The sequence below is a fragment of the Macrotis lagotis genome, chromosome 8 (assembly GCF_037893015.1).
Source record: "Macrotis lagotis isolate mMagLag1 chromosome 8, bilby.v1.9.chrom.fasta, whole genome shotgun sequence".
Classification (NCBI taxonomy): Eukaryota; Metazoa; Chordata; class Mammalia; order Peramelemorphia; family Peramelidae; genus Macrotis; species Macrotis lagotis.
In genome coordinates, this window is record NC_133665.1 from 127502312 (window position 1) to 127529755 (window position 27444).

Below are 27444 nucleotides of genomic sequence, written 5' to 3' on the forward strand. Positions count from 1 at the left end.
CTTCTATGACCTTCAGCAGAGATCTCCACTCAGTTTAGTTTTCACTCTTTCTTTTCCTACCAAGCCTTCAAAATTCACTTTGCTAAACAGAGACAAGGATCAAAACAATATGAAATCCTTCACATTCTGGTTTCAGCCAACATTGTTTGTAGGCTAATGACAATGTTCGTCCTTTATGATATAAGAGGATCATGTCATCATGTATAATTATGTTTATTACAGTGAAAATGTTATACAAAAGAATCCTTCTCATGAGCCTTTACCAGAACCATTTCTCCCCTTGACCTGATTTGATAGGAAACAGGAATTTTGATTATGATAAGATGCTGCAGGAGTCCTTGGCTCTTGAGTATGATATTTTTCCTACTTTATGGTATATTAGTATCTTTTGAGGGGGCAGCTTAGCTTAATTGTTGTTTCCTGATTTCAGCACTCTATTCCCAGACTCCAAAGATTATAAAAGCTGTGCCCCATGCTTGGAAAACACTTTCTCTTCATTTCTACTGCCCAGCATCCTAATCTCCCTTTAAGACTCAGCTCCCATGTGATCTCCTCCATGAGCTTTTTCTGATTCTTTTTAGTTGTTGATGTTCATTACCTCCTCTTCAGAATTATTATTGTACATGGTGTAAGCTCTAAAATCACATAATACAGGCAAAGTACTTTGCAAATTTTAAAGTATTAAGTAAATCCCAATTTTTTTTAATTATGAGGTTCAAACAATTTCCATAAAAAAGAAGACTGCCAACCCTGGTGACATCCCCTTCATTAAACCAGAAAAATGAGAACTTTAATTATTTGAATTGTGCTTTCAGTTATTCAAGGTATCAAAGGATGACTCAAAGGATTAGCTTGTTGTTACAGAGCACTGACTTTAGAGTCAAGAGGACCTGAGTTCAAATTCAGTCTCAAACACTTGTTACTTACTAGTTGTGTGAACTTGGGTTAAGTCATTTAACCCCATTGTCTCCCCAACACAAACAAACAAAATAAAAGATGACTCATGACTCAAAATTCAAAGAATCATAGGTTTAAAGCTGGAAGACCTTAGAGTCCATTTAGTATAATTCCCTTATTTCAGAGGAGGAAACTGAGACTTCAAGAGATTAAATAAATTAACTAAGATTAAACAGGTAATAAATAAGGTGAAGATTTGAACTGCTGACTCCAAATCTAACCTTGTTTCCACTGCATGCCTTCTCTTCAAATAAAAAAAATGACAGATTCCACTGGGGAAAATTATTCATGATAAACAATTTAAATTAGAGTTTATTTATGAGATACCAAGCTCTCCAAAGGTTTCAAAATAATCAGTTCTCAGGAGAGTCCTTGAAATATTTATAGCATGTCAGTGGGAACATAATGATCGCTAATTATGCTGACCACCTGTCTCCTGTGCTGACATAATATTGGAACCTCAAGAAATCCATTTCAGCAACAAAATTGACCAAGGAAGGGACTAATGATGAGACACCCATGATAAACCTGGGAGCATGTTCATAATGATGATACTCACCAATATTGTTTATAAGAATATCAAAATTCATTCGATTGTAAACAATCAAGAAATTTCAAGCAACATTCTCTCCTGTAGAGTTATTTCCATCATACTTATATCTTGGGGAGAAAGGAAAATATTAATTTACATTTTTGAGGCAATTTAAGTTTTACTAAATATTCACAAAAACCTTGAGATGACTGCCCCATTTTTTTAGACAAGGGGAAACGTCTAATCCTTGAAGTCATACAACTAGCTATTAGTAGGGTGGGGATTAGAAATCAAAGCTTTTGATTTTGTGTCCTATACTCTATCCCTTGAATTATTTTCCATTTCTGTTAATGACTTTTATGTACAAAGCTTTCCTGATTCTTTTATCTACATTTGTTTTAGTTAAAAAATAAAAGCCAAATATCATTCAAACCATTTAGTTAGCAGTTGCAAAACAAAGTTCAAGGTTCTCAGTAGCCAAGAATCCAGAACTTTGGTTTTTACTCGTTAATATACAGTTTAGAGGGAATGATAAATAGGAAAGAATTGTTAAGGCACATGGTTTCTAGTAGAGGCAGAGATCTGAAGAAAATGAAGTGAGGGTGAAGGTTGGCTGGAGGATATTGGAAAACAATGGGGAGACACTGAGGAGAAAAGGAAAAAGGAACAGTTGTGTGATGTTCTTTTTGTCAGGTGATTTATTTTGGAGGGATGAAGTAATCTTGTGATTTCTTCAAACTCAGATACTTTGAGATCTAACTTCATCAAATGATGGATAAAGGCAACATGGAGTCATTAATATGATTTTGATATTACACATTCTTCCCTTTAATTGCCTTCCTTTGATCTAAATGCAGGGAAAATTCCTGCTTATTCTCCTCTAAACTCTGGACAGATTTCACTAGTTCTCAAGCTCACAGTACTTTTCCCTCCTTTAAAATTGGTTTCTGATGCTTGAGGAAGGCAATAATGATATCCCTTTATTACACGCCAATTCATGTCCCCATGATCTTATACCTCAATCACATTCCAATCTTTTTATTGATATCCTCTCTTTAGTCTGTCTTGCATATCATCACCATGTTAATCTCCCTGAATCACCACTTTCACCACAGATATTAACTAATCAAAAACTTTAAATGACTTTTAAGTATAGAGTATATCCTCTTCTTGACTCTGAAGGGATATCTCAATCTAGTCCAATTTACTCAGGCAACTTCACATCCCACCATACTCCTAAAAAACCCTCTATCCTCTTCAATAAGGTCAGTCTTTCCTGCAAGGGAGAGCACTTTCAACCCATCAATTTCGGCTCTAATTATGATATTCTTCTTTCCTATTGTGGCAATCCAAATCTCACCCATCCCACCAGCTAGTCTAAGCTGTTTTTCACCACATTAGTACATCTCCAATCTATCACATCTCCAATCACTGGAGTCCTTAAGTTAGCACTTCATCATGGGTGTCTCAGCATTAGCCTCTTCCTTGGTCAATTTATTCTGATCAAGAAAGCTCTAGAATCAAAAAGAATGACTTCAAAACCTACCTTTGTTACTTTCTACTGTGTGACCTTGGACAAATCATTTTCCTTTGGGGGGCTTTAGTTTCTTTATTGTAAAATGAGAGAACTAAACTGAATGGTTTTTAAGGTCCCTTCTAACTATAAATACTTTGATGTAAAATCCCATCAAGATTGAAGTCAAAGTTTCCTAATGAAAATATCAGCTGATGCTGTTATAGCACTGACAATTCATTCTCTTTGTTAATCCTCAAATTATTCCTATGGGGAAAGCACTTTTTTTAAGTCCAAAGCTATTAATTCATTGGTGTAGCCAACTCCTGGTAAGTAAGCTCCTTCTACCAATGCAGATCTGAGTTGTGTGATCACTCATTAAGATATTAGTGAGTTTCCCAGGCTCACAGAGCCAATAGATGTCAGAGACAAGACTTGACTTCAGATCTTCCTGATCATGAGGTCATCTCTCTAATCACTATTCCATGCTGCCTTTCTGTAGGTATTGTGATTCCATTTTATAGAGAGAAAATTGAGAGAGAGAGAATAAATGACTTATCCTTGATCATAGAGTGTGCCAAAAGCAGACTTTGAATTAATGACTCTCCTAGTTTCAAGTCCAGTCTCCTTTCAGCTATACTATGATACCTCTTATCACTGACTCCTCAAGAACAGGAACTGTGACTTGTATACCTCATAAAATATATCTTTTGTATCCTTTATAGTGATCAAATTAACACTGAGCCAATAGATAAGAAGCCAGAGTATTTTCAATGAAATAAGATTGCCCATATCTTGATCCCAGACCACAAATAGGGACAATTATGAATAGACTAAAGAGTGAAGGGAAGACTGGAGTCTAGACTACTTTACTAGAATGGGCATCTATCTAACTGGTGGAGAGGATAATTCATCAGACTTGGAGCCAGGAAGAACCAAATTCAAAGCCTGCCTTAGACTATTGCTAGTCATGTGATGCTGGGTCACTTAGGGCTCTCTTTCAACCTCAATATTTTGTAATTATCTATAAAAAGGTAATAATAATGGCATATGCCAAACACAGTTGTTTGTGAGAATGACCTAATGTATATAAAATACTTTGCAAACCTTAAAGTGATATATAAATGCTGTCTATTATTATTATTATAGCTAGCTATTAGAATCATAAGACAGGACAGAGGAATTGGGGATGATATTAATAGCCTGCATTTTAAGGCTTACAAAGCATTGAGCCTCCAGCAGTCTTATGAGACAGGCTCTACAAGTATTAACACCCATTTGACAAGTGAGGAAACTGAGGTTCTGAGACTTATGCAGCCTCTTCATGATCACATAGGCAGTCAGAGAGGGGATTCAAACCTAGATTTGAATGCTGAATTCCAAGTTTAATGGTTCTCCTATTCTACAATATTTACCTCTCAGTAGGCAGCCAACAGAATTAGGTAGGCTAGAGTTATTGACACTTTCAGGGTCTTGATTCAGAAGTATGTCAAGAGATAATGATGACTGTTACATATTGGCACCCTAGTCCGCTCATTGGTTCAGGGAATATGGCATGGATACTAAGGCAAGAACTTCATTTATAACTGATCCAACACATATAGGGAAAGAAAAGGCACTGAAAAATACAGTCTCTGATATTTCCATTTTGTTGGGAACATAGACATGGTTAAGGAAAAGATGGAAACCCTATCACTCAATTATTTTGCCCACCTGTGTGTACAAAATTTCAGATGAAGTGAAGTCAACTTTGGTACCCTTCCATTTTTAGAAATGGTTGTACAGGTGCTCCTGCTTCCTGGTACAGGAAAATAAAGGAAAGCAAAACAAAAGAAAAATAAATCACTAGATTTGCAACCAAAGGGCTTGAGTTCAAATCTCTGCCTTCCTATAATCTTTATGACCCTAATAGAGCCACGTTATTTCCTTGGACTCAGTTTCCTGATCTGTAAAATAAATGGCTTTGGTTTCTTACAGCTTTCTGATCTAACTTACTACAACCCTCTTCCAACTACTGCAATCTCTTTCCTTGTCTCTCAGATGCTTAAAACCCATATGCACTATCCAAAACATTTCCTCAATTGTTTTCACCTATTTCTGTTTTTCCTAAAGTTCCCCACACTCTATAATTGCCTCTATCTCCCTCATCAAAACTTCTAATATCTCAGTTCAGGAAACTTGCCAGGAGGAAAGCAGTCTACTGATCTTCTCAGATCCTAATGTATGAAATGCTAAGAAGCTCAGAGACTGTAAGACTGAACAACATATAAGATTCTTATTTGAAAGAACATTTTAAGATTTATTAATACAAAAGAACTTCCAGTTGGTGGAATGTAGTAGTGAGAGATATGAAAGGTTAGACCTTCCTGTGACCCTTTCCTAATCTGGCTACAATTCCCATCACTAACATGCAGACTCTCCAGCATAAGAGAATTTATTCCTAAGTGAAAAATCCTAGCAGATGGGCAGTAACTTTCTACCCTGCCTCTGAAATCCCAAGATCAGGCAAAAGTTTAAGAACCAAGAATGCCTCAGTTAACAATTCATGGATTTGAAGTGCCTCCATCATCTTCTAACATATTCAATGTTCTGAACTTTTACAGGACTTGGATTTGGAAACTTAGGTGAAAGAGGATTATCTGATCTCAAAGAGGTCTCTTATTTGAATTTCTGACATGGAAGGGGTTAGGGCAGGTAGACTAGGACTTGTTGTGTAATCGTATCTCATATAACATGATGAGGCCTGACTTTGTAGAAGATAATATAGGATAAAGGGCCAGAAGGCTTTCTCTTGTTTTGCTTTTTAATGAAATTCTTCCAGGTTCAACACCCGCTAACTTTTTTTCTGTCTCTTCCACTGTCTCTCTGCCTTTCTGTCTCTCTCTCCTTGGCAAGGAAAGAGGGGATCACTCACTCTCTGGTTGTTTATTTAATGCGTAACTTACTGGTTGGGGGGGGGGGGATGAGAACCTGGGAGAAAAGAACAGCAATTATGGGAAAAAGTTATGAAACAGGCTCTAACAAGTTCCTCAGTCATATGTCAACTTTGTTGAAAATTTCCCAAGTCAGAAAAAGAGACATGATATGAGAGGAAAAAGAAGAAATAGTGCCAGTAAATCTTCCTAGGACAAAAGACACTGAAGCATTGGCTGGGAACCCTTTTTTTTTCTATTTGTTCTCATGTTACTGTTCAGGTATGAGTATCCAGTGTCCAAAAAAAATCATCCCAGATGAATGTGGAAATGTGGTCAAGTCAAAACTACTTCTTTCATTTCTAATTTTTGTTTCTAAAACTTTGGATCTCTCTCAACTTAAGAAAAGATTTTTCTGGAATCATTTTATGATTGACTAACATTTGGTGCAAAATTTTACTTTGTTTGACATGAAGTTAGAAAAGAAGGCAAATGGCATAGATTGGGGGGTGGAGAGTAGAGATGTAAGGAGTAGTCTGAGGCTAAGCCCAGGTAATTCTAATAAGGCAGGTGCTTATAAAACTCTTGAATGGGGAAAAGAAGACAAATGTTTAGATTCAAGCAGATTCGAATTTCAGCTCTGATACTTTTTATGTGTAACCTTGGGAAGGTCACTTCACATCTCTGAGGTCACTAGCCCTGAGTTTCTTTTTTCCAAAAAAGAAGAGGTGGTTGCTACTTGGTCATAGTGGTCCCTTTTACCTCTAAATCTGTGTTCCTCAGAATTCCCTAGCTAGGAAAACAGTGGGTCAAGCCTCTCATGTGGCAATGTGTATTGGAAAGATGTCTGTCACATATCAGTTCCTCAGAATAGCTAATTTTGGCAAAACCCTTTATCCTTGCCACCAGCTGGCTATCCCAGCAACAAGAATTGGCTCCCTGATCCAGAAGGGGCAGAAAGAAGGATAGAAGAAGGGTCTGAAGAATAGACCGGAATAGTACAAACAACAGCCTCCAAGGAAAAGAAAAGGGGCCTTCAACAATGAAAGGGGTGAGTGAAAGCTTGGGGAGTTCCCTTCTAACTGGACCCATTCATATTCTTGTCACTGGTTTAGAGAGACAGTATGCATGCTTTCGTTTACGTACCCTTGGCTGGTTTGAACATTTGGATGCCCCAGGGTCTGTCTGCCACCAGAATGGGAAAGAAAATAGGAAATGATCATTGACAGGGTCTGTTTGGTTGCAGAGGAAAGTTCAGCTGGCGCAAGAGCTAAGACTATGAGGGCAAAAGAAGGAAGAAAACTATAACCAGAAAGAAAACACGAGCACCTGTACAACTAAACACAAGAGAGCAGATGTGCTGTAAGACTGGGTGGGGAGAGCCAGAGAAGGAGGGAGGGAAGGGAGCAGCAAGGAAAAAGCCCCCCAAATAGATCTAAGATCTGAAAATCAGACTGGATTTCAAGGCCAAAAAGAGAATGAATTCCTCTCTTGAGGATGAAATTGGATAGAACTAGTGTGTCAACTTCTGTATTTCTGGCCTATATGTAAAACAGGTGGATAGTGGTATGTCCTGTGCAGAATAATTTGAGGTCCTCCCCAGGCTTCTTTTCCTCCTAAATTCTTTTCTCACCAGCTGATTGATGAAACTTCTGTTAAAACACTGGGATTCAATCCTTTCAGTTTCAAGTATTTATTTCTACTAAAATGAAAATATGCCTGAAGGTGGAATGTTTTATTATTATTCATTCACACATTATTATAAAGAAAATATTTACAATAGTTTTATTTATTTTTTCTTGTTTCTGTTTTTGTTTGTTAGGGGGAGGTGAGATGAGGAAGAAAGCTAAAGCAAACTCCTTGGAAGGTGAAAGTTCAGAGAACTCCTATCTCCTTCCCCTTCCCCTGCTTCATCTTTTTCATCCATAAAAGAGGAAAAGAGGATGACAACTTTCATAAACTTGGGAATGTTTTTGCTGTTTGGAAAAATTTGTTCTTTTCATCCATTTTATCATTTCATCAGGATATAATTAAGTTAAGATGCAAAGAAAAAGTAATTACTTCCATCCTATGGGGTCTACCTAGAATTTCCTAGGATTCTGACCCAAAAAAGAACTTTTGAATTTATCTAATCCATTTTATAGATAATAAAATTAAGGTCCAGAGAAGTTAAATAACTTGCCTAAATTCAGGCAAGATTTGAACCCAGGTCCTCAAATTCTAATTCACTATAGATTTGAGTAAAGCTCTTTGAATGACTGATAAAATTGGATAGAGTTTAATCAAATCTTTGTTGAAAATCTTTATATATAAATGAACATATGTGTATATACATATAACTAACTTTCAAACCTATCTCAGCATTGTTTCAGTGGCCTTTTCAAACATCTACCTATCTACTTATAAGTTATCATAAACTTTTAATTCATTGTTGATTTATGTCTGTGGAAGGAGTTTTTATATTGAAGGTATGACAGAGAAACTAGATAGAATCTCTGGTCCTACCATGCTCTGTTCATTCTCCAATACACAAACATAAAAACATAATGTTCCCCTCAATTTTTCATCCATCATTCCCCTCTCTTCTTTCAGAAAAGATGATTTTGTTCCTCAGTCTTTTTTATGGTATAATGTTTTGAAGAACCACAGATTCTTTTCCAAAAAGTCAACTTTCATTCCTAATTTCTTTTTTTTGTTTTTGTTTTTTGCAAGGCAAGGGGGTTAAATGATTTGCCCAAGGTCATACAGCTAAGTAATTATTAAGTGTCTGGGTTGGATTTGAACTCAGACCCTCCTGACTCTAGGGATGGTGCTCCATTCACTGTGCCACCTATCTGCCTCCATTCCTAATTTCTTGTTCCTTTCTTGTTTCTTCTTTTCCCTTCCTTCTCTTCTTTAAATTAATAAATAACTGATACTGTCCTATTTTCTCATACTATTGGGCAGAATAGGTTCATCTGCAGATGAAGCAGGGGGCAAATTCCTCCCAGATGACTCCCCTTATTTCTTCCCTTAATAGAAGTCATTTTACAGTACAACCTATTAGAGAACAGAATGCAAACCTTTAAGTAAATGAGAAGGCCTTCCTCCTACCCTTGAGAGGGTCTTCCCCAAACTCTTCAATATAAAAAGAGCATTAATTATCTCACAACTGGCACTGTACCTATGCCAATTGACCTTCAAATGAAGTTCATATTAAGAACTAGAAAAGATAATCATTTTAGAGAATATTTTGTGAAAATGTTGCAGACAAATTAAAGCTTTCTCAAGAGCTCAGATCTGTTTCCTTGGGGTTATTTTTCTTTCATTTATTTTGGAGGGTTTTAAAAAAATTAACTAATAGAAAATGAGCCCATATTTGGCATAGGAAGAAGGGGCATATAATAGCTTTCATTTTGCCTGCGGATAGAAATGGGGTCCCAGAAATAATGGGTTATATATACGAATAAAATTAATGGGTCTGTATATATGTGTGGGTGGGGGTAAAATTTCATCTGTGACCTCAAGGTCTTTATTAAATTTTATTTTTCAGCATTCTATTTTCCCTTCTCTTTCTCCTTCTCATTCCCTTAAGTTTCCTTCCTTTTTCTTGTTCTCTTTCTGTTCTTCTTCTTGTGCCTTCAATTTTTCTTTTATGAATCCTTTCACTCTCTGGGGCCTTCTTTTCCCTACCTCAAAATAAAGCTTGACCTAGGCATTTCAGTAATTGGGGCAAATTCATTGGAATTAAATTATAGGTGTGCAGGTGTATTATGTGTATGGTGTTTAAGGTGTGACCACTACAGTGTACAATAGGAGTAGTTTTGTTGAGGGACTGATGAACTGAGAGACAAAGATATTTGAATGTAGTAAGGGTAAGGATGGAGAAGCATCCTGTGAGCTAGGTACTGGCTTATTAGGGAGAAGAAAGAGTAACCTGGAGATGAGTGGAAAGCATATGGAAAACAATAAACATCTGGACCCCATAGAGTGAACATTATAGGAGAAGGGGTTGTATAATGACGATGGAAGAAGGAAGCTGGCAATGGTCAGCAAAGAGGAGGTCAAACATTTTTTTTTCTTTCTTTTCCCTGAACATTTGATTGGAGAGGCAGCCAGAGTTGAAGTGAACACCAAAAGTATTGATCTTCAGGGGGGGAAAACCCCATTAGATTTCAATGAGCAACAGTAAATTGAAAGAATGTTAGAGGATGAGAGCTAGCATGAGGAGCTTTTTAATAGTAGAGGAAGTTTTCAGAGGCCACAATGAAAAATATAAGTTAGAAGAAAATAAAGACTGGAGAGAGCTAGAGCTAAGTTTAACTGTGGAAGTCAAGGTGGGTAGAAGGCATTTGCTTTTCTAGTGATTCTTTGGAAGATCCTGGATACCCTATGTAATGAAGATCCATAAGCCAGGAATCAAATTGAAAACAAGCTATCCCAGTATGAGGACAAGCTCTAGGAATCAAGTCAAGTCAACATGCCTACTATGTACTAGAAATTGTGACAAGTATTGAGGACACAAAGAAAAGCAAAAACAATCCCTACTGTCAAGGAATCCACATGGGGATAACACATGTAAACAATTATAAGATACAAATATATATATATATATATATATATACATATTTATGTATGATAAATTGAAGATAATCATAGAGAGAAGGCACTAACTTGAAGGAGAATCAGAAAATATTTTTTTTAAAGAAGATGGAATATTCACTGAGACCTTAAGGAAGTCAGGGACTCCACAAGATGAAAATGAGACTAGAGTGAGTTTCAAGCAAAGGCAAATAGCAAGTAAAAATTCATATTGTTGCAAGGAATTTCTTTGTAAGGAAGAAGAAGAAGAAAGTAGAAGGGTACGATGACCATGGAATGGAAAGGGATCAACCTTATAATTAGGAGAATAAAATACCAAAAGGAAGATGGAGTTAGATAATCTTAGGGAGAAAAATTCCAAAGTGAGGAAAAGCTTCCTGCTAGAGCTAGCTAAAAATGGATTACGTTGAACTGGGAAGTAATTTGTTCCCTCTCACTATAGGTCATCAATGACTGAATGACTGCTTATCAGGAATGTTATGGAGGGTATTCATAATTCAAGCAGGACTCGAAATAGATAAACTCTGAGGTTCTGACTATCTTTTTTTCTTTCAGTTATGAGAAGTTATAAAGAATCTCTCTTATTTAGGAAAAAATCTTCATAACTTATGTACATTTTGTATTTCTGTTCATTGTTTTTTGTTCAGCATAATGCTAACAGTGACTTTGCAAACTCTTAATGTGTTTCAGGACACAGCATCATATATTTGCGCATATTACAACTGACTTGCTAGCATGTGTGCATATGATGGAGGAGATTCTTCACAGTTGTACAATCCAATGTTGCAATACAAATAAAAATGTGAAAAATAATTTATGTAAATGTGTTTGTATGTGTATAAATGTATATATATAAACAATATCCAATAATAAAGAAAAACTGAGTTTTAGAAAATAGGAGACAACTTTAGGTCATTATCTTAGATATTCATGATGGATACTAGTCAACATTATAGACAGACTGGATACTCAAACCTTAACTGAATTCTGTCTTTTCCTTTTTCATTTTAAGGACCTAAGGCCATGAAAGGTATACTGTAAGGACTGGTTGGGGTGTAAATGTGCTCCTGTGTTTTTAAAATCTATGTTAGTGGTATGAAATCTCCAGAAGGTTTTACCAAGTTAGAAAGGCTCTGAGGAAGGTTCAACAATGTATAAGGACAAGTTCAGCTAAATTTGCAGAGATTAATAGACTGGCAGCGATTTTGTTTTTAAACCAGATCAGCTTTCAAAGCTTACATGCTAAAGTCTAGAGGAGATATAATCTGATCCCTGTAAGGATTTCACATATGAATGAAATTACAGATCTTTGAAGTACTGATGCATCTCTAGAAATGTTCCAAAATCACTACTTATAGAGAAAATACTTCACATTTTCTCTTTATAAATGTTGAATATATATGTGTATATATACATATAAATATTTCATAATATATAGTGTGTATATACACACATTTAACTGATATATATTTATATAATATAACACAATACATATCTGTGTATACATATGTGTATGTTTTATCAGAATTACAAAGGGAAGATTTATAAAGATGTAATCTGATATATATATGTATATTTACATGCATGTAACAGGTATTGCTTTCAAGTAATTTACAGTATAATATGAGGAATGGCAAGTGCAGAAATAGCTATATTATAATTTTTATAGCAAGATAAGGACAAAGAAAAAAGGTCTATCCAAACAATGATAAAAAATCTGAGAAAGAAGTCATTTTAATTGAGGTGAGGATTCTTTTTAAAGACCCGAGTCTTTGGACTGAAATACTTCTCATTGCCCGACAAAGCGAGTATATTTAATGTATTGAAAGCTTAGCACATGATCCAAATATCCAGTCTAAATGATGGAAATTTCATTTATATCCCATATATCTAGAGGGTGTCCACACCATGTGGCATGGAACAGCTGTGGAAGATATAAACAGAATTTAACGAAATGAACAATGAATCTGAAAACAAGGCTAGCCTAGTCTTTGTTACTTGTTGCATCATCATCTGTAGAACCTTGTGGAGTTGTTTTAAGTTTTATCTCCAAACATAAAATGAGGTTAGTGGAAGTTCCTTTTTCATTTTTCATGCTGAATATTTCTTCCTTGGGATGTGAAAAAGTGCCATACAGAAGCATCCCAATAGGAAAGACAAAAGAGAAGGAAAATATCAGAAGCACTAGTCAGCTCTGCTGAGCATCTCTTACCTATGCCTCTATTTTCCCTGCATCCTTTCATTGCTTGTCACTCCATATGGTCTAATTTGACTCTTGAAACACGGCTGTATTATATGATTCACTCTTAAGAATTTGATCTTTCTATGCAGGAAAAAGTAAGTAAATGAAGATTGATTATTATTCAGATTATGAAATGTAATGAAGAGAACAATCTATGAGTTTATTTAACTCAACACAAATATTTTGGATGGTTGCTAAAAATGGTCAGTCAACTGGATCCTGAGCTAAATAGTAGAAGAATGATCTAAAATACCTCTGGGAAGTTGCTATGTCCTTTTAGTGAAATCAGATTTCTTCATAAAAGCCCATCTTTTTTTTAACCAATTTTCTTCTAGTGATATTGTAGAGTTTCAAATCATGGAACAACATAGTCTCTAAAGAATTGACATTAAGTCACAAAAGAAGTCCATGTAAAGGTTCTTGGTGTCCAGGCTGCAGCACATTTTAAGCTAGTAATTAGAAAGGAGATGGGTAAAGGACATTATCAAAGAAATGTATACAGGAAAAAGGAGATGGACAATGAGTGATAACCAAAGGATGGTTCACCTCATCCATTGGAATCCTCATCCATTGGAATCATAATGATTAAAGGAAACAAGGGAGACACTCCTCATTTACCTTGTGGTAAACCTGTGGTAGGAAACGGACAAGACATAGACAAGATGGGCAGGTCCAGATCCGTTACAGTCTGCATCACTGAAAGGAATACCTTATCAATGGGATAAAAAAAAGCATTCGAGTACTTGAGTGTATTGAAAAAATGATCCAAGGAAAATCAGTTACTTCCTATCCTCTTAATTATCCTGGGACATGCATAACTTTATTGATAGTCTTTCAAGAATGTATGAAGAAAATATTTAGTTACACGTGATTTTTTTTCAAAGCATTTTTTCTAGTGCTTGAGTATTGTGAAGAATTATAAAAGATTCATGTTCCTTTAGTTACTTTCATAGCTTATTTAATTAAGCTTTGAGAGACTGTTAATTCCTGTGAAATATATAGATATAGATAAAGATATCTATCTATATGTTTGTGTGTGTATTTTTGCCAAGAAAAATTCCAGATGGGGTCATAAAGAGTTGGACATAAGTGAAATGATTGTACAACAAAACACATAGTATGTATATGTAAACTATCACATATATATTTTATATGTAAATATATATACATACACATTTATATCCATATATAAATCCATATATTATCTATATGCATAAATAAATATTATCTATATACATATTATGTGTGTATATATACATATATATATATGTAGTCTTTTGAGTCTCGTCACTAGCTGTTTTATTATAATTAATTAAGGCAATTATGCTGTGTAGGGGGAAAATAGAAAAACAAATGAAATCCAAAAGTTAGAAATAAATGATTTTTTATTTTAAGGTGTAGTCTCAGCCATCTAAAGTGTATAAGCCATTCCTAAAAAATGACTAATTAAGGAATAACACAACTAGGAATGATTTTTCCTTAATAAGCTGTCTTTAAAACATTATATTGGACTGGGAGATAGGAAAGCTGGGTTGTCCTTTTGGTTTATGACCTGAAAGTATTGTGTGAATGTGGGAGCTGTCAAGACCAGAACTACCAGGTTCTACCCTACCCAAGTTATGACAGAGAGAGAGACAGAGAGAGGAGAGAGAGAGAAAAACAGAGACAGAAAGACAGAAACAGAGAGGAGAGACAGAGACAGAGTGAAACAGAGAGACAGAGACAGAAAATCAGACAGATTGAGAGAGTTAACCATTTAATGACTCAGGACCTATGAGCAGGCCCTGAGGTTACAAATTAACAAGAAGGATCCACAATAACTTTATTAGGCAGACACACCATAGGCAGTGTATATAATACCTCTATGGAGTAATAATTTCCCTTTGCATATTAGATATATTCTAGACAGTCAAAACAAAGAGAGGCTGACTAATTGTCCAGTAAATTCAGATTGCTGTGGACTGACTTTATTTTGATTATGCAAACCTGGATTAGGTGGGGTACTTTTTGTTTTGTTTTGAATTCATTGGAGAGTTACTGAAATTATAGGATCATAAAAATGATAAAATGTGACAACTGAAAATTATCTTAGTGATCATCTGGTCCAACTCCATTTTATCCTTACCCCAGTTATATTTTACAGATAAGAAAAGTAAGGATAGTGATGCTAAAAATAGATTTAATAAGGAAAAAGATAGTTGATATTGTAAAATATCTTAGGATATGCAAGATCAGTAAAATTGTCCATCAGTAAAAATGGCTTCTATGTGAGATTCCTATTAAATTCTATGAATTTCCTTAACTTTATCAAATACATACATATATATATATATATATACATATACACACACACACACACACACACACATATATATATATATGTATATATGTATATATATATATATACATATATACATATATATATATATTTAGCCTACACCTCTTTTTTGGAGGGGAGGGATAATGGATTCCAAAATTTTTTTATTTTCTGTGCATCCTGAATTTGCCTTTTTTCAACTTTGAAAATTTATCTTCTACTTCTGGTAATGATGGAGACATGGGTCTTTCCAATAAAGATGGAAGCAAATGACAGTTAAAGACAAAGGAGGAGAGATGAATAGAGTTTCAAAGGCTTCGGAGGAACAGATGCTGACTTGTGGTGAAGGAATTTCTGAAGGATATCAAGAGCTGTGGGACACAGAACAGTGAACTTTATTTTGATTATGCAAACCTGGATTAGGTGCGTGTTTTGTTCATTTGTTTGTTTTTTCCTTTGTTTTAAATTCATTAGACTTTGTTCTTCATTGGTACAATGAATCATGTAGCCTGTATAGGTCTCAAATGGAAACAGAATTCATTAGAGAGAAGTCTTGCTAAACTCTTTAGCACACTCAAGTTCTTTTCCCTCTTGGAGGAGGGTTTGAGTTCAACACAAAGATATCATTAAAAGTCTGGAGTTACTCTGTAGTCTCCTGGGAAAGATGAACACATACTTAGGACATGGGTTGTTTAATTTTCTAGCACTTCTAAGTTATATTCTTTACTGTGTGGACCTTACTACAGAGGTGGTACTGTAAATGTGACACAAGGGAATAAGAGAAATGTTTTCTTGTCTGTCCATGGACTTGAGTGCAAGCATTTATTCAATCATTCATTTGTTTGTTTGTTGATTTTTGCATGTGCAAAAAATCTATTCTACATTCCAAACTCTTTGCTAGCTAGGTATTAGTATGACCACTAAAACACTAAGATAAATATTAGATATGAATCAAAGTCAGATGTCTGTAGGAAAATCCTATTAACATCATGAGCCTTAGATTAGGATGTTATTATTGAAAGGTCCCAACAGTTCAACCCTGAGTCAATTTCGGTCTTTAAAGAGAGATGGATATGTATACTACCCAGCATTTTACAATATTTATGTACAAATTAATTGTTCATAGACTATGAAGTCCTCCCTTTATCTTTTTTATTTTTACATTTTATTTTTCCTTTAACATATGAGAACAGTTTGAACATTAATTTTTTTATTTTTTTATTTTTGTACAAGTGATTGTTTATACATTACTAAAATATTCTTGTTTAAAAATAAACATCATCATCATCATAATATAGACCCTCATGAGAAATAAAGTAAAAGAAAGATAAAAAAAACATGTTTCAGTCTGTGTTCTATCAGTTCTGTCTCGGGTTGATCACATTCTTTATGATAAGTCCATCACAAAAGTTACTTCCATATTTTTCCACTGTTATTGCTGCTGATTGTAATTCCTTCCATCCATACCTCCCCACTACCATATATTATATTTTCTTCCTCCTTTCACTCTGTCCCTCATCTAAAATGTGCTATAGAGCAGCTGAGTGGCACACTGGACTCATTACTGGCCCTGGGGCCAAGAGGCCCCAAGCCCACATACCACCCCTGAGACCCAGCAACCACCAGGCCCTGTGGTCCCAGGCAGGCCACCTAATCCTAGCCCCTTGCAAGAAGTAAAAAAGAAAAAAAAAAGAAATGTGTTATATCTGACTATTCTCTCCTATGATCTACCCTCTCCTCTATCACCCACATCTCCCACCCTCCCTCCTTTCCCCCTTCTCTCCTTTTTACTGTAAATGTCTATAACCTATTGAGTGTGTATGCTGTTTCCTCTCTGAGACATTTCTTTTTTCTCAAGGCAATGGGGTTAAGTGGCTTGCCCAAGGTCATGCAGCTAGGTAATTATTAAGTGTCTGATACTGGATTTGAACTCAGGTCCTCCTGACTCCAGGGCTGGTGCTCTATCCAATGCACCACCTAGTTGCCCCTATCTCTGAGCCATTTCTGATGAGAGTGAAGGTTCCCTCATTCCCCCTTTGCCTTCCCCCCTTCCAAATCATTGTAATAGCTCATTGCAAATTATAAATAAATAAATATATATATATGCATATATATATATAAAACACAAAATATCTTAGTCTATTCCACCTCTCCTTTATCTTACTCTCAATACATTTCCCTTTTATCCATTGACTCCATTTTTACAATATATCTTCAAATTCAGCTCTCTCCTGTGCTTCATCTATAAAAGCTCCTTCTACCTGCTCTATTAAATGAGAAGTTTCATATGAGTATTATCAGTATCATTTTTTTCTATGCAAGAATACATGCAATTAATCATCATTAAATCCCTCATAATTTACCCTTCTCCTCTACTCTCTGTGCTTCACCTGAGTCCTGTGTTTGAAGGTCAAACTTTCTGTTCAGCTCTGGTAATTTCAATAGGAACATTTGAAATTCCCCTGGTTCATTGAAAGTCCACCTTTTCCCCTAGAAGAGGATATTCAGTTTTGCTGGGTAATTGATTCTCAAATGCATTCCAAGCTCTTTTGTCTTCCAGAATATTATATTCCAAGCCCTACTATCCCTTAATGTAGTTGCTGCTAAGTCCTGTGTGATCCTGACTGCAGCTCCACAATATTTGAATTATGTCCTTCTAGCTGCTTTTAATATTTTCTCTTTGACTTGGGAGTTCTGGAACTTGGCTATAATATTCTTGGATGTTGGGGGGGTTTTTGCATCTCTTTCCGGGGGAGATCAGTAGATTCTCTCAATTTCTATTTTTGCCCTTTGCTTCTAGGATATCAGGGCAATTTTCCTGCAGGAATTCTTTAAAAATGAGGTCAAGGCTCTTTTCCTGATCATGACTTTCAGGTATACCAATAATTTTTAAATTATCTTTCCTGAATCTATTTTCCAGATCAGTTGTTTTTCAATGAGATGTTTCACATTTTCTTCTAATTTTTCATTCTTTTGGTGTTGAAGTATTGTGTCTTGATTTCTCATAAAGTCATCAGCTTTCTTTAGCTCCATTCTACATCTGAAGGTTTTGTATTCCTCAGAGAACATTCTTATCTCCTTTTCCATCTGGTCAATTCTGCTTTATAAAGCATTCTTCTCCTCAGTAACTTTTTGAACTGTTTTATCCATTTGACCTAAGCTGGTTTTTAAGAATGTTGTTTTCTTCAACATGTTTTTGAATCTCCTTGACTAAGCTGCTGACTTCATTTTCATGATTTTCCTGCATCTCTCTCATTTCTTTCCCCAACTTTTCTTCTATCTCCCTTACTTGATTTTCAAAATCTTTTTTGAGCTCTGTCACAGCCTGAGCCCAACTATCATTTTTCTTGGAGACTTCAGAAGCAGAAGCTTGTACTTCATCTTCAGATTGAATATTTTGATCCTTCTTGGTATCATAGACAAAGTATTTCTCAATGGTGTTCCTCTTATTTTCCTCTGTTTACTCATTTCCCCAGCCTGTGCCTGGTTTTGTGTTTCCTGAGTTTTTGAGTACTATTGGGACACTTCCCCTGCCCCCAACAAGGATCTCAGGGTGTGAAACTCTGACTACTCTCCTGGTTGTGAATGACCACAAGTACACCCCTCTGCCATGGGGCTGAGGGGGAGGGCCTGTTCTATGGGGGGGCTAGACTTCAATCAGGATCTGAATGTGGTCAGAGCCTCAGAGTCTTGTTCCAGATAAAGGGGACAGACCTTTGAAGTCTTCCTACCCTACCTTGGGTGGGCTGAGCACTCAGGGCTCAGTTGCCTGGAGGCTCCTGCTTGGTGGCTCCATCCCTGCTTCTGTTTCCTGGATCTAGGCTGCCATGGCCACCACTGTATTGAGTGCCCTGAGGGCCTGGGCTTTGTGCACTCACTCTGGCAGAGGCCCCTGCTGATCCTCCAAGTTATGCCCAGTGCTCTCAGGGGTGCAGGTCAGGAAACTGCTTCTGCTGCGGGAGCTGTGGCTCTCAACCACCCTGGGGCTCTTTCCAGGAGGCTGAAGTTTCTTCACTCTGGTGAGGCCACCACTCTAACCCCATGGAGTGGAGTTTTTACACTATTTTTCAGGTTACCTTGGTCTGGAGGATTGCCTTACTGGATCTTTCTGTGGGCTCTGTCTCTCAAAAATTTAATTAGAGTCACAATTTAAAAATTTTTGAAATATTATGGAGGAAACACCTAGGAGAGGCTCTTCTCTTGTTGCCATCTTGGCTCTGCCCCCCACACCCCTTTATCTTAACCATATTTCTTTTTTTGTTTTTGTTTTTGAAAAGCAATGGAGTCAAGTGACTTGCTCAAGGTCATACAATTAGGTAGTTATTAAGTGTTTGAGACTTCATTTGAATTCAGGTTCTTCTGACTCCAGGGTCAGTGCTCTATTCACTACACTACCTAGTTGCTTCAACATATTTCTTTTCAAACTTTATCTTCCATACAACAAAGTTTTGTAATTAAAGGAAATTGGAAGGTACAAATGATACTATCTTTACTTTTGAGGGATGGAGCAACTAAGTGGAGAGAACCCCTGATTTGGAGTCAGGAAGAATCTGAGTTCAAATCACTGCTTCAGATACTTACTAGTTATATGACCTTGGACTAATAACTTAATCTCTCTCAACTTCAGTTTCTTCAATTGTAATACAAGGGCATTGAATTCAATCTATAATGTCTCTACCATCTCTAAACTTATGATCCTTAAATTGCTAATGGAGGACAACTATAGTGTCACATATTACATCCTTGCTATTACTACAGACAAAATACTGTGCTAATGTGACCAACCTGTTTTTCACCAAGTGAACCAATATTTATATTCAACTTCCATATTTCTATTTTCTAATCACCACATTTTCAACTTATAAATCTTCTCCTCTTCACTTTAAACTCTCCCTCCCCCAATTCCTCTATCCAGTAAATTGCTAAGTGTTGTCACTTCTGCCTACAAACATCTCTTCACTCCATCTCTTTCCCTTAACTTTTACCAAACGATCCTACCTCTGTCACCCTTCATCAACTCTTACCTGGTCTTTTGCAATAGTTTCCTATTTGGTTTCCTGCTAGTCTGTCTTTGTCTTCTCCAATATACCCTCTGCCAAGATTGATATTCCTAAAGTCTGATTTTTCTGTACTAAGTTGCACAGTGGTTAGAGAATTTGATCTGAAGCTCAAGTTTAGCTGAGGCCTTTACTAGCTGTATAATCCTGAGTAAATCACTTGATTATCTGCCTCAGCTTCCTCAACTGAAAAACGGGGGATAATAAGAGGACCAGTCTCCCAGGGTTGTTGTTTGAACCAAAGGAGATTGTATTTTAAAATACTTTGTCTCTTGAATGGCTCATAAATTCTTGTTTTCTTCTATCCTTTCTTTCCCTTCTTCGGTGTCATTCAAGAAGTTCCAGTGGTTTCTAGTTAGTTTTATGATAAAATTCAAATTCTTTTGCTTGGAATATAAAGCCCCATCACAGTCTGGCTCCACCCTTTCTTTCCTATCTGATTATTTATTATTTCTCATTAAGCACAAACTGGCTTACTTGATCTTCCTTATAATGATATCATATCTCCTCTCTCCCTACCTTTTCAAAATCTATTCTCATGTTTGAAATATTCTCCTTCCCCATATCAGGTCCTTAGAACCTTCAGTCCTTTTAGGCTGAGAGTAAATAACACTTCTTATAGATCTTTCCTGATTCCCCATCCCCAGGACTTAGTGATTCTTCCTTGGTTCTTATTTTACCCATATAGAGGAGAGGACCATATAGAATAGACACATTTCTCTAATAGAGTGTAAGCTTCATGAGAACACAGATGATTACATTTTTGCTTTATATAGACACCAACTAGCACAGTCTCTGACACAAAGTAGATGCTTAATAATTACTTACTGAATTGACATTCCCCTTTTATTTTGTTATGCCCTTATTTTCCCCCTGAGTCTGGCTTAGGTTCTATTCATGTGAATTCTTCTAGGTGATATATAAAGAGCCACTATGCAAAAGACCTTTCCAATTCCTTTTTTAAGAGCTCCTATTTTGACAGGACCCAAACATCCTGTTCTTCACTAACCCATGTTAATATCTTCTTTTTGAACTATTAATCTTTCATCTCCAAATCACAAGTCCTAAGAATTTTTAATCTGTCTGGGCATGCTACACTTTCTGACTGGTCTCATAATTGAAAGGTTATGTTTTCCTGAGTTTTCCTTAGGGCACAAACACCCCATTAATAGGAAAAAGAGTTAGTTGAGGAAAGAAGGAACCTTCTTATATGGCTATACCAGCACATGGACTTATTTTTACTGCCTGAAAGGGACCCATTACTTCCTCCAGAGGGGATTCAAAACAGAGACATAGTACCACTTCATATACTCAGGAGGTATAACCAACTTACCTATAGACTGGGAAAAAAAGAAGTGCTGTAATTGCTTACCTCCTTCTTTCCTTTTGATTCTATTTCTAATACACAATTAAGGAAGGGAAACATGGAGGAGGAGGTATCTCTGATATGAAGAATTCTCCAGAGAACCTTCTGCAATAAAGTTCTTTTGGTCTATACAAAGATGTACTTTTCAACCTTCACTGCTGTGAATCATGGAGAACTCTGCTTGGTGGAAGGCAACTTTTACCAAAATACATGAAAAGGAATTACCTGAGTTCAGTACCTTATTCTAGTAGCTGAATTACAATATTGCTTATCAGAGTTCTAAAATCCATCCCACTGGTTCAAGACTCAGCTTTAGAAAAAAATCAATTGTAATATAATGCAGAATATTAGAAATTCTTTAGCACAGGAGGAATTCAGCTTCATAAAAGAAGTTCTGGGTAAATCTGCCAGTATTTGGCATTCCTTTTATCCAATCCTTCTGAGTCCAATTAAATCTCCTTATGTTCTTTTTTTAAAATGTACTTCTCTCACTTCTCTCCACAGGTTTTAAGGGAAATTTAATCCTTGTGTTTCAGATTCACTGACATTTGCCTTATAGAAATACTGTTTTACTAGTCATTTGATGCCTAGGAAAATTTAGACATCCCATAGAAATAGTTGTATCTCCACCCACTCCTACTATCCTACCCCAAATAAAGGGGGAAAATATTTTCTTTTTTGAAATGCCTATGTGTACTAAATAGAGCAAAAAAAAAAAACCCAAAAAAACTATCATGTAAATTATCCTATACCTTCTCAAAAATTAAGTCATTCTAGTTGACTGGTACTTAAAATGCTTGTGAATAACAAACTAAAATCTGAGCTTTCTCCTTTTTTCTTTTCTTTTTCTTTTCCCCTTACTCTTTTAATTTTGATTTGCAAAAAATTCTTTTCCTTTTTCCTTTATTTCTTCTACTTTTTATCTGTAAAAAATGCCATTATAATTCTACAAGAAAATACATTCTATTAAGATAATTTGGGATGAGAAAGAGTTACAATATTCTCTCTGCTCTCCTCTTCATAAAATATTCTTATTTCTTTCTCAACCATTGCCCCTATAATGGCTAACACTTTTGAGATATCGGAGGCATGATGAACTGCATTCCATCCAACTAGCCACTGGGAAGGAGTTGAATAAGTCTCCCATGAAGAATCTAAGCTCTTGCTTCCCTCTGTTCAATTATTCTCCTTTAACAACTTCATTCATCCCATGACTCCAATTATCACCTCAAAGGAGACAACTTCAAATCTACCATCTCTTCCTCTTTGAAGGCTGCCTTCCTCTCTTTAGAGAGAAAGTTTTGAAACTCCTGCTACAGATTAAAGACCGTGCTCTCCAGTTGCCTTAATTTCTTATCTTTCCAATGAATGAATAAGTATAACTCCCAAGGTCTGCAGTGATATAGGCCTTCTCACATTGCAGTAAGTTCAAGCCTTCCCCAAAGGACTGTTACATTCTTATCCAACATTCCTCTCTTCTCAGTTACAGATTCCTATTTCTAACCACCCAATAAAATTCTCCACCTGGGTTTTACCTTTTCTTCCATTTATATCAAATGAGAGGTCAATTTTTTTTCAAATCTACCCACATAATATTTCTTGCATCATGAGCAGCAGTATAACACAATGAAAAGAGTACCGCGTCTGGAAACAAAAGACCAAACACATAGCCCTGCCACTTAGAACTTGTATGACATTGTACAAGTTACTTAATCTCTCTCTATCTCAATTCCTTAATTATAAAATGAAGGGTTGTTTGAGTTGGCTACTATAATCCCTTCTGACTCTAAATCTATGATCCTATGATCTATGTCCTCTTAACTCACACTCATTTATCCCTCAATTGGGGGGACTCAGTTTCTGTATTGAATACAAAATGTTCTTTGTTTTCTCTTTCTATCTTCCCCAATTCAGTTGAAGGAACCATCTTCTCAGTCATCCAAACTCTAAATGTCATCATCCTTTTTTGATACTTATTTTTCCCTCTTCCATCATATCCAATCAGTTGGTAGTTTCTGTTAACTCTACCACCATAATATGCTTTGCATTGATCTCCTCCTCTGCATTCATAATATCACCTCCCCAGGTGAGGCTCTCTTAATACCTCATTGAAGTATTGCAATAACCTCTGAACCAGTTTCTCTGTCTTCTCTTGTCTAGCCCGCCCCACTCCCAGCCCTGCTGCCCCGCTCTGGCCTTAACGACATTGCCAGCATAATCTTCATATTGCATGGACAGTTTCCTCATCAATAAACTTTTGAATCCTTATTATTTCTGGGATAACATATAGTAACCTTAGTATGGCATTTAAAATATATGCAAAAAATGTGTAAGATGAATACAAGACTAGTTCTGGAGAAGAGGGCACTAACATCTGGAGGGATAAGGAAGAGAAGTCTTAAAAAAAGACTTGAAAAATCATCTCTAAGTATTAGAAGAGCTGTCATAGTAAAGGAAGAGGAGATTTATTCTGCTTGGACCTTAAGGGCAGAATATATGAGCAATAAGTGGACATTACAAAGGGTCAGATCTAGACTTGAAGTAAGGAAAATTTTCCTAAGAATTATAATTTTCTGAAAATGCAATTGGCTACCCCAGGAAGTAATGGGTTCTTTCTTACCAGAGGTCATGAATCAAAAGCTGAATGACCTTCACCCAGGCAGGCTTCTTATTTGGGTACAAATTGAATTAGATGACCTTGAGGCCCCTTCTAACTCTGTGAATCTGTGATGAATAGTTGTAATTGAGTCCCTTTGGCTCATTTTCAAGTCTATTTTCCTTCCTTTGTATAAAAATGGAGATAATGGATGATGAAAACATTATAGGCCTAAGACTGGAGAATCCTAAATGATAGGGAACCAGAACTAAAGGATTTCTAGTATGCTTAGAAAATATATGTTTAAAGTCTCCCAAATCTCATGTTAACTAAAAGAGTAAGGAGAGTGTCATCTCTTAAGAGAGGGCAAAAATGCCCTCTCGATACAAAGTCAGACTCCATCAAAAGGTATAGTTGTTCCAAAGCCAGATGATCATTTTCATTTAAAATCTATGGTGACACAAAGAAGCATGAAGTTGCAAACTTAATTTAAAATTGCATGAATCAATGAGTAATAAGAAACATGCAAAGACAAAAAAGCTAAATTATACTGTATATGGCATAATATTGACCTTATCTTATTCAAAACAGTCTAACTCAGTTCAGGGATGAAAATTGTCTGTGATGTATCTTCCATCATAATATTGCTGCAGATGAATGAACAAACCATCTCCCATTTCTATGATTCAAGCACCTCTTACATCATGAGCCTAAATCTGGCTATATTTTTTTATTATACAAATATTTGAAGTCTCCAGGGATCATTGGGCTGCTCATTGGTAGGTGATCCATTGGTATTAACTCTCATTATGCAACATGGTTAGCAAATAACAGAGCTAGGTTCTCTGACTTCAGATCCAGTGTTCTTTTCACTGTGCTATCCTGTTTACAAAATGATGACCAATATGAAACAAATAAAAAAGAATGAATACTTTTGAAAAATAAATTGAAAATTCAAATATTTTAGCTATAATATATATTCAATAAATAATAACAAAATCACTAGTTTCCAATGAACAATAAAATCCTATTTCTTCCTTTATGTCGATGATGTACTTTTGGTGGTTTTAATGCATTCTCAATAAAACATATCACTCTAACAAAAATTCCAGATGATGCCAATTTGTATTATATCCTTTAGTTTTCAAGGCTGAAAAACATAAAAAGAAGAATCTCAATCATGATTTAAATCTTTATCATTAATCTTCAGGGCTAGAAGAATGTATGCCCTTTTTTACCTACACAGATTTAAACAAAAAAAATGAAGAGACTGAAGGGAGGTATCTAAATGGAAAATGCCCAATTTGCTTCATTCCTCTGATTTTTAAGGATCCCTTTAAAAATATTTCTATAATTTTACATTTTCCTCTCTGCCTCTTGGTTTGAAATAACATTGGAAAATATCTTTTGCAAGTCTTAGATTAATAATAGGAAAAAAATAAAATTATGGGCATTAATGCCATTTAAAAATTATTGGACATGGAATTCTTTGCCACATAGGCAGTGATTTATTAATGATTTTTCTGCAGTGGAAGGATGGAAAGAAAAAATAAGGAAGGGAGGACACAAAGGAAGGAAGAAAGGAAAAAAGAAAAGAAGAAATGGAAGAGAGGGAGAAGAATTAATAAACTTATTTAATATAATTTTACAACTAAGATAATTTCTGATGAGTTTTAATTTGGACAATGATTTGTTTATACCACATTCAGTACAGTGTAGTTATTTGTTAAACTTAGCATAGGGCCTGATACATAGTAGAGTCTTAATAAATGTGGTTCATTAATATAATTATCTCAGTCAGACACTATGGATGACCATTCTAATGCATTTGTTTCATCCAAATGAACATTGTAGACCAGAGTAATTTTATCCAAAATGTGGGTAAGTCTCCATCCTTCCCTTGACTTTAAGGGGGCTTTGACTTGATCTCAAGTTTATTTATGATCAATGAATTAGAGGGTTGGAAAATGGCTTTCTTCTGACCCTCCATAAGATAACTAATTATGGTGTTTCTCTCTCACATAGGTACATCTACTCTTTACGAGTTACCTAAAGATAATTTAGTTTACTCTCCTCCTCTTCAGTATTATGCCCAAATTGTGCTTTTTATAATCCCAAATATCTCTTTTAAGGCCCTATCATTTCAACATTTTCCAGATGATTATCCAGATGGAGTCAGGTGTGGCTCCAAAGTAGAGAATGCTAGTCTTCAAAGAAGCAGAAATACATCTAATAAATTTTTAATATAAATCATTTAGCTTTTAATGCTAAAGTTATCAACAAACACATAGTTATGATGGTTCATGACTTAAACCTTTTCCCCTTTCCCCCAACCCATCAATATATTTGCCTATATTGGGAAGGAGGGAACAAAGACTTTCTTACTAGGACAGACCAAAAATTTTGGAGCTTAATGGTTCAAAAGACCAAGAGGAACTCTTTTTTAACTTGATTTCTCCTCATATATAATTAGGTCAAACTTTGTATCATTGGAAGGAGTGCCCATATCAATGATATCTGCTATCCATTAGAGGTCAAAACATCACCATGAGTTCATTGCATTTCTCTAGACACTAGTTTTGTCATCAGAAATTGCATTTGTGAATGATGGTAAAATTTATGTATTATATTTAAATCAGACAGGTGAAATATAGTATTCTACTTACAGTTTTGTGACTGTGAACAATTAGCTCTAGTTTCCTCTCCTCGAAATTAGAGATAATAGTGCCTAAAGTACTTTATAACACTCCTTTGGAGAGTTTGGATTACTTTGTTTCTGGTGATTTCATCAGTGGAGAGAACTCCCAGTAAGTTAACTCACTCCATATATGCAGACTGGCAACTTTTCTGCAACTTATGAACTTAAAGAGTTTTCTAAATTCCTGAGAAGTTAAGTGACATGACCAAGGAGGATTGATCTAATATTTGTTAGAGGCAGGACTTGTATTCCTGAAAGCAAATCACTATTATTTTTAATAGCTCATTGTTAGGATTAAAAGTTTAGCTATTTTTGTTCTTATTATTAATTTAATTTTCATTTAATTGGTGATTATGCTATGTAGTAAAGATTAAAACAGTGATTTCTTTAAAACAACTAGTTATTTTGGAGTTATGTTCTAATAGTTCATTGAATAAGTCAATTCTTTACATTACAATGACATTCACTAAGGTGGTTTTGTACTCAATGCAATGTCACCTGCGAATAGAAACAGTGGAACAACTACTCTGTCTTCTTTGGTTTGTTTTCTTTGCTAGACAATGTCTACAATGCCTATTAATGCCACAGGAGCATGTTATTTCAGTTCTGACCACCCTATTGGATGCCATCTCTTCTATATTATTAAGCAATGTGGGGTCTAAAGTTGCATCCT